This window comes from Adiantum capillus-veneris, chromosome 23 (assembly GCF_014529385.1).
Source record: "Adiantum capillus-veneris isolate H3 chromosome 23, ASM1452938v2, whole genome shotgun sequence".
Classification (NCBI taxonomy): Eukaryota; Viridiplantae; Streptophyta; class Polypodiopsida; order Polypodiales; family Pteridaceae; genus Adiantum; species Adiantum capillus-veneris.
Genome location: NC_140953.1, coordinates 74,590,299 through 74,599,755, shown reverse-complemented (window position 1 = coordinate 74,599,755; position 9,457 = coordinate 74,590,299).

Genomic DNA, 9,457 nt, shown 5'->3' with positions numbered 1-9,457 from the left:
AAATCTACAAAAATTGTAGAACTGGAGCAACTGAGGTCCAAATCAGGAAATTTGCGAGCCTAAACTACATCTCGCAAAAAGTTATGGCCACAGGTAAAAGATGGGAAAATTTTGTGTCGGAGTCTCGATTACATATAGAGAGGCTAGGCTAGAAAACTCTCATTTGAGCCATTTTCCATTGTGATAGAGAGAGAGCTCCCTATAGCAGTTGAGACTTCCAGAAATCTCATCCATCACGCACGGTCACCAGATCGACATCAGATATAAGAGGTACGCTCATCAACACTGACTCTAAGTGTTGTTTACTTCAGTTAGTCGCAAAACCTCGCTAGCATCACAATCACAACCTGTGCACACATACGGTAGACCGGTTGTTAGGGAGACCTAGAGGCCACCAAATGGAACCAAAATTGAAAGGCACAATGCCTATACCTTAGGATCAAGCCTATGACCTTGGAAAGCGCGAAGGAAGCCGCTCAGAAAACCCTAATTTCACAGGACCTGCAAAAGGGCAACTGAACCAAGGTGATCGGAAATGAGCCAAAACTCATAGACAGCAAGCAAATAACCTCGACAAACCGACTGAAGGTTTAGATCATGAAAAATTTCGTCAAAATGGAGCCTAAAGTCCCTATCTGACGAAAACTGCACAAAGCGTCACGATACTCTAACGGGCCGACCAAATGACAAAATGACACCAAATTTAACAAGGTACATCCAAAAGAGGTCAACTACGAGATGGAATGTGTCCACTCAGGAAAAAAGCTCTTCCACTAGGGCAAATGCTAGCAACAGGACAGAAAGATGTCCAAATGGTCGTTTTTGGTGTTGTAAACACCAAAACAACAACCGATTGCTTTGATGGAAGGTCAAAAGGAAATAAAAGAAATCCGGAGTCATACAATGACCAAAAGGAACGGCGACCATCACCTAAGTGGTCTACTTCGACTCCAGGACCAGCTAAGTGCTGCAAACAGGGAGTACACTCTTCTAAATTGATTTAAACTTGATGTGTGTGTCTAGGAGAGCCTATTAACACCATTGTGGTCAACTAACATAAAAAAAACTAGTAAAAATGACTAAGTACTAGTCTATCGCGATAGACTTGAATTTACAATTAGACAAGTAAAATTTTGATTTTGGCTTCATGAGGAGTTCTAACAAGGAATATTAACCACCATTATCAAATCAAAGTGCAAAAGGGATCTCTTTTGGCCAAATAACCTAGTCTATCGCGATAGACTTGCTATTACAATATTTGGGGGAAAGACTTTACAAAATTTTCACAAAACAGACTTGGGAAAGCACATGAAGGCAGTACACCAAATTTGGTGACAGGATGGACTCATATGGCAAGCCGAGAAAGACATGACGACAACTCAGAGTCAAAACAGGACATCTCAAGGGCAGACAGTTAAAATTCACATGTGAGAGGTCAAGAAACCTTACATCAACTTGGAGAAGGTAGACAGATGATCACAGAGCCAAAAAATGACAAATTGACACTGAGTACCAGTCTATCGCGATAGACTAAGCAGAGGGATACTAGTCCATCTAACCAAAAATTTGAATTAACAGTTGGATTCAGCATGATGCAAGAAGACTACCCACTAAGTTTGAGCCCAAAACAACACAAAATGAAGGAGATAGACCAACATCTCCTTGGAAGGAATTTGGAAAAAATGGGAGTTGATCCAAAAAGGGGTCACTTGACATTCATTTGAGGTGAAAATGGGATCAGATCATCTGCAAGGTATGAGAAACCAATTGGTGGAGGCACAACTGCAAAATAGGACCCTTGTCAAAAGATGGCTATTCTATCGCGATAGACTGAGCAAAAGTTGCAAATGAACTGATTTTCAGTTTGGGATTCTAGAGTGACCTTACATGCCCTGTGAACATACACCACACAAAATTTCAAGGCATTTGGACTTGTTCTCCTTCACCAACAACATTAATTTGAATCCGTCAGAGTCGCACAATGGAAGAGCTTGTCTATCTGCTAACATTTTACCTTAACTCATCTTAGGACTAAGAAGGCTCATCTAGATGCATGATTAAGTGGTAATCAATTTAGAAGAGAAGTACTATGTTTGTACATTAACTGTTAATTGTGAATACAGGATCCATGGATGCTTCTCCGGGCAAAAGAAAAGGCAAGAACCTAGCAACGGAAGGTGCAATAGCCTATGCACTTCTACCCAATTCACTAAAGCCTGCGGCCACCTGGATACCTGCAGAGGTGCAACAGGCAGCAGCCTTTCAGATCTATCAAGGTTCATATGTGGATGACAAAAGAAATTTAGTGGATACAGTGATGATCCCCAAGGAGGCAGAAAATTTCTTGAAAAGATCACCGCAAAGGTCATGGCTCAAAAAAGTTGGCTTATGGAACTTTGTATCACTACCACCAGTAGGGATAGATTTCAAGAGGGTACAACACCTAATTGAGACTATCCAAGAAGATGGAACTTGCAGAGTGACAGGCATGGATAATGAAGTGATGGAGATCCAGATCACCAAAGAAATCATCAAGGAGGCATTGAAATTGTCTAATCAAGGAGCCAACATGAGAGAAACAAGGAAAAACCTCACAGTCTACTTGCAAAAGTCCAAACTACCATCTTTCGAACTCATAGCAAACCCGGAAGTAAGAGAACTGACACAGATCTACAGTCAGTGTTTGTTAAGCTACAGCAAAAGACCGCCAAGATACACTACACCACACGGGAGCATCTCAACCACACTGACATGGGATATGGGAATGACCCATGAGTTCTATATAGATCACGCATCATATCTGTTTGAAGAAGTGACAAAGCTAAGGCAGGACAAGCCAAATTACATTGTAGGAGGAGAAGTCCTCACCAGAATCATATACCAGGCCATAGGCGCAGCAGATCAGCTGCCACCTGCTCCCCATCAAAACGACTGGCTGGTGTTAAGAGAGAATATCGAAGACAGATCACAAAGGAAAGTACCGGCCTCTATTAACACCATTGGAGGACGGAGGCTGGAAAGAGTAACAAGAAGTGCACAAGAAAAGATGGAAGAAGAAAGAAGAACTGAAGAGGAAGATGTCCGACTAAAGAAGCGGAAAGCGGAAATGGAAAACAACACCAGGTTGCAGAAGATAGAAAAAATGGAAAGGATGCTAGAAGGATTTGTTCTAGAGAGATCTCTACGAGGCAATGTAGGCGCCACTTGGAAACCTTCTAGTAGCACTTACACACTGAGAACGAAGAATAAAAACAACCCAGCTTTTGAGTTGGACTGGTTCGAGAGGTACATCCAAGAAAGAAATGATAGGGACGAACCAGAATTGCTACTAGAAGAGGAGGATCTCCAAACTTTGAGAGATCAGTTGAGGCCAACTTCACGAGATCAAGAAACACCACCGCCATCTCCAAGGCCAGAGACAAGTGAGAGGCAATCTACCCCACCTGCTGACTCTCCTTCGCATTCAGAAAGCTCACATCGTGATGAGAGAGTTCATACACCACCTAGTGAAGAAGAAGAAGAAGAAAGAACAGATGGTCACCCAAACACTGGAACCATATCACAACTCGATAAAGGCAAGCAAAAGGAGGTGGATCAGACAACTCGATAAAGGCAAGCAAAAGGAGGTGGATCAGACAAAAGATAAAGCTTCCTCCTCTCAAGAAATTGAGCAGGAAGCTACTATAGATGAAGATTTGTAGTCAATGGAGACAATACTAAACCGAACAAGACTGCACAGTCAATGGTTAGCTGATCAGAACATGTCCAACAAAACGAAGTTAGAAAAAACCCATCAAGAAGTTATGAGACTGCAAGAGCAAAGAGATGACACTCTAAAATTGATCAGCATCAGAGATGCTGAGATCTTGGGGCTCAAAAGCACCGTAAATCTCCTCAAAGACAATTTACAAGAGTTTGAAGATTTCAATGCCATTTGTGAAGATACAATCAACGTATTCCTTAAAGATGTCAGTGACAGAGATAAACACATCCATAAGTTGGAAAAAGAAAAGCAAGATGCGCTGGAGACAGTCAAAAGTTTGCAAGTTGTCATCGATGACTTAAAAATTGAAGTCAAAGATTTGAGGGCAGTAACAGATAAACAAGCAAGGGAAATCGAATGAGCTAAGAAACAAAAAACGTCGCTACCAACAACACCAGTAGTCCAACCACAAGAAGAAGTGGCTGCACTGAAGAGGGAGCTAGAGTTGGAAGGAAAACAGCGCTTAACACTAGGTTGGTAACCTAACAGGACATAAAAGTGTCCTTTCAGGGTTTTGAAAAAAACCTCCAAAAACCATAGTAGATCCACTCATTTTGTAAAATCCTTTCATGAGGTTATAGTTCAAGGCCTACTACACATGGAAAAAATAAGAGACTTGTAAAATTTCTCATCTTTTGGTCACACCAAGCCTCCAAAGTTGATGGACCAGTACATTTTCATCAAAACAGTCATTTCTTATGTTTTTTTGTATAAAAATAAGATTAGGGATTTTTGTAGGACTTGAGATAAATTCCCTTGTTAACTTCAATGGGTTGGTGATCAGAACATATGATTGCTTCTCACTCACTATTTTTTGTTTTGCCAAAAGAAATAGGTACAAAAAAGTTGAATTTTTACCATTCTGCAAACCTATCATCAAAGTTTCTATAGCCACGCTGAATACAAATAATATATGCATGTTTTCTTAGTTCCCTATTGTCCTTTAGGTTCATAAGGAGCCATGGAGCATGTCAAAAGAATAATACATCTCTTACCAAGGGGAATCTTGGGGACAAAGATGAAGTGCTAAATACAGCAAACACTACAAGAGGCTATTCATATTAGCGACGCTCACACAGCGACGCTCAAAAAAAAAATCCCGGCGTCGCTATGAGCGTCGCAAATTTCTTTGTAAATTTGGGACGCTCATAGCGACGCCGGCTGGGCTAAAAAAATAACCGAGCGCGCCCAAAAACTCAGATCTCTGATCTGAGTTTTTCGGCGCCCTCAAGCAAGGAGCAGGTAACGCTCTCCCTCTCTCTCTCTCTTTTTCTTCTCCACACACACACACACACACACACACACAAGGAGAGGAAGGAGAGCCAGGTATTCTCCTTCCCTCTCCTCATTCTCATGTTCCCTTCCCCTCTTTCTCTCTCCCTCTCTCTCTCTCTCACACACACACATACACACACACACACACATAGTATTTTTGAGAGAGAGAGAGAGAGAGAGAGAGAGAGAGTACAAACATAAACAAAAACGCACACACGCATACATAAACAAAGAATGCACACACACATTGAGAGAGGAAAAGAGAGAGAGAGCATGCATAAACAAAAAACGCACGCATTGAGAGAGGAAAAGAGAGAGAGAACATGCATAAACAAAAAACGCATACATTGAGAGAGGAAAAGAGAGAGAAAACATGCATACGATCCAAAAAAACGCACACACATTGAGAGAGAAAGAGAGAGAAACTAATTTAACGTCGTAGGAAACTAATTAAAATTAAAAGACATAAAGATCTAGTCGACGAGGAGTTGAACTCAAGACCTATTATTCAAGAGGGAAATGGCATAATCAATCTATCATACTTGGCACGGGTGATAGAAAGGTTATACCATTTATCTCTTTTTATTGGCACACACATCCACACACGCGCACACACACAAGAAGAAGAGAGTTATAACGTCGTAGGAAACTATCTTAAAAGACGTTAAAGATTAGGTTAGATGTAGACTTAAATTAGATTAGATTTAGGTTATTTTTAGTTAGATTTACGTTTATTTACGCTAGATTTAGATTTACGTTATATTAGATTAGATTTAGGTCTCCATAGACTGCGATGCCTGCATGAAGCGGGTGAAGAAAGCCCTCAATGGAATATAGGGTATTGCTGCCTTCACTCATGGTGGGCTCCGTCGATCCAAAAGTACTGGTGAAATGTCTTCAGAAGATAGGGAAGAAGGTGGATCTTCAGGGCGGCAAGAGTCACTACATCCCCGACAATGACCATCTAGACAACCTCTAGTCATTCAACAGCAACTTCAAAGTTAGTAACAAGAGCAAGAACGGTCCAAAGGGCCAATTGCTGTCGTCAGATGTGGATGGAGATGAGGCAGCGTGAGGCAGCGTCACCGCCGGAGTTAACTCTCACATCTTTAGTGATGAGGATGCCAACTCTTGCCGAGTTATGTGAAAAATTATGTTTAAATCAGTTTAAGGTTCTTATAATCCCTGTTAGTTTAGTTCTTTGTTTTTAATATAACATAATTTACGTTAGATTTAGATTTATGTTATATTAGATTAGACTTAGGTTTATTTAGGTTTACCCACACACACACACACACACACACACAAAAGAAGAAGAGAGTTTTAACGTCGTAGGAAACTATCCCAAAAGACGTTAAAGATTAGGTTAGATGTAGACTTACGTTAAATTAGATTTAGGTTTATTTTTAGTTAGATTTACGTTTATTTAGATTTACGCTTATTTACGTTAGATCGAGTCCACGCAAGAATTACTTACGGTTTAGGGTTTAGAGTTAGACGAACAGTGAAAAGATCTATTGTGAAAAGATGTTAAGATGTTGTGAAGTGCTACAGCTAGAGAAGAGGCAAAGGGGTTTTGTCCACTACATGCAGTATCATGTAGACGTGGGTCTGTAGATTTCTTGTACCCACAAATATAGGTATTGACCAATAAAGACGAGATTATAACCCGGTGGTTCTGATCTCCGTGCACCTCTAGACCGAGGTGTGCGGGGATTGGACATGACTAGAGAATGTGAGGTAGAGAGAGAGAGAGAGAGAGAGAGAGAGAGAGATAAGACGAAGAATGCCAATAGAATATTAAATTTGTTGTCCAGGTTATAAGATTTTTATCCTCATTATGAGTAGTGACGAGGATGTGGGACCGTCCAACCGAAACACCTATCTCTCAACGAGGGTCTTATGTCCTTGTAATCAATGCAAGCATGCTGTGCGACAGGACAAGACGTGTTTCTTTGCAGCACGTTCGCGAATTTGGCGAGTTCGATCCATCTATTATAGATCGAGTTGTTGCCAATTATAACTCGTCGGACTCTGACGCTGGCCAACAAGCAGCAATCTTGCAACCCAATAGACGTTTTCGCAGGCGCTTTAGTCAAGCAGCATATGTGAGGCCACAAGATGTAGCCTCTGACAGCTCGGGGGATGATCATGCAGAGCACATTCCCAACGAGGCAATGTTTGAGCCCGAGATTGATGAAATGATCGAGACGATCATGGATTCAGAAAGGCTTATCTATGATGATATGAAAAGTGAAGCCGATACGCCATTGTATAATGGAGCACGTATGTCTAGATTCAAAGCACTCCTGGTTCTTCTCAACATGCAGGCAAAGTTTGGATGGAGTGACACCAGCGTCACAGTGCTTTTCAGGTGATCTATTACAATTAGTTTACTTTAATAAAACTCTAAATGTATAATGATCTAATAGATTTTTACACGACTGTATCGTATTTTTATGTTGTGTAGATTTCTTAAAGAGCACATACTACCAGCTGACAATGTGATGCCAGATTCCCGAGATCAAGCAAGAAAGATTTTGTGAAACTTGGGGATGGATTACAATTCTATCCACGCTTGTCCTAATGACTGCATTCTTTTCAGAGGGGAATACATAGACATGGAGAAGTGTCCGAAATGTGATTCGGAAAGATATCGAGTAGATCTCCACGGGACAAAAATTCCACAAAGGTTTTGCGACATTTTCCTCTGCTTCCTCGCATCAAGCATTTCTTCGAATGTAAGTCCATGGCCGCCCTAGCATCATGGCATGAGGAGAATAAATCTTCGGATGGTGTGCTACGAATTCCTGCAGATTGCGCAGCCTGGAAACATATAGATGGAACATGGTCGGATTTTGCCAGGGAAGCTCGAAATTTGCGCTTAGGCCTGGCTATGGATGGCGTAAATCCATTTGGTCAAAGATCAACATCTTACAGTGTATGGCCCGTTGTCATCGTCAACTACAACATTCCCCCGTGGTTGACTACGAAGAAGGGGCACCTATGGCTAAGCTTGATTGTGCCAGGCGATATAAAGTGGGAATATGGATGTGTATCTTCGTCCACTATTGGAAGAGCTACAACAATTGTGGATTGGCATAGAGGTGGTGGATATGAGCCGACACACAGGACGACGGAATGCTTTGATCAGAGGCATTCTAATGTGGACCATGCATGACTATCCCGGGCTAACAGAATGCTCAGGTGATCTATTGACACTCCTCACTCAGACACTGTAAATCTTGTTTTTTCCCATAGTTGATCTATTATCATGTGTATACATGCAGGGCTTCAAACAAGCGGATACAGAGCATGTGTCACATGTGGACCTAGACTGAATGCACGTAGGGCGCCCTCACTGAAGAAGCAAATCTACGAAGGTCATCAAGCGTATCTTCCAGAGAATCATGTGTTACGCGACGGCTTTTTGGGAAGAGAGCCACCAAGGATGTCTGCACAAGCATGGTTAGAGCAGAAGGAGATGTGCGATGACGGATTGCCTCCAGGGATGAAGAGACTATCTCTATGGTACGAGTTACCATACTGGCCCCGACTCATGATCAATCACTTGCTCGATCCAATGCACATATTCAAGAATGTGGGTAATCTACTATGGGACCATCTGACCGGCAAGAAAGATACTTTGGGAGCCAGAGTTGACCTTAGAAATGTGGATCGTATGGAGCAATATTGGCCGCAAACAGCGTCTGATGGATCGATAAAACTCCCTAAAGCACCATGGATTTTCACAGGAGCCCAAGAACGCAAAGTAAAAGAGACCATTCGATCTTTGCGGACCCCCACTGGCGTAATGCACTCGCTCCAAACGTGTTTTACTAAAGAAGGAAAGCTTACCGGTTTGAAGTCACACGATTGGCATAAAATGTGTCAGGTACGTTCATAGTGGACTTTAATATCATTGCATAAAATGTGGACTTTAATATCATTGCTGCACATACTTTACAGTTTATTTTACCGGTTGCCATTGAGGGATGTTTGTCTCTCGACATCCGTAACACAATCTACAAACTTGCAAAGCTGGTGCAATGGATCTCACAAAAGGAGATCAACGTAGACTCCATACCATTCGCCAAACTAAATGCTGCGGAGCTTGTGTGCATGTTTGAGAAACATTTTCCTACTACCATGCTAACCATTCAGGTGCATCTTCTTGTTCACATAGTTGATGAGGTGGAAATAGCTGGCACAGTTCATTCCAGATGGATGTTCTTCTTAGAACGTTTCATGAAAACGCTTAAGGGATATGTGCGTCAAAAGGCACGTCCGGAGGGTAGCATGGCAGAAGGTTGGTTGGTATCAGAGTCCCTAGTGTACATTGGAGAGTGGCTAGACGGATTTGATAAATACCGGGACACGCTATGGCGAACCATAGATGATGAGCGCATATCTGGGATT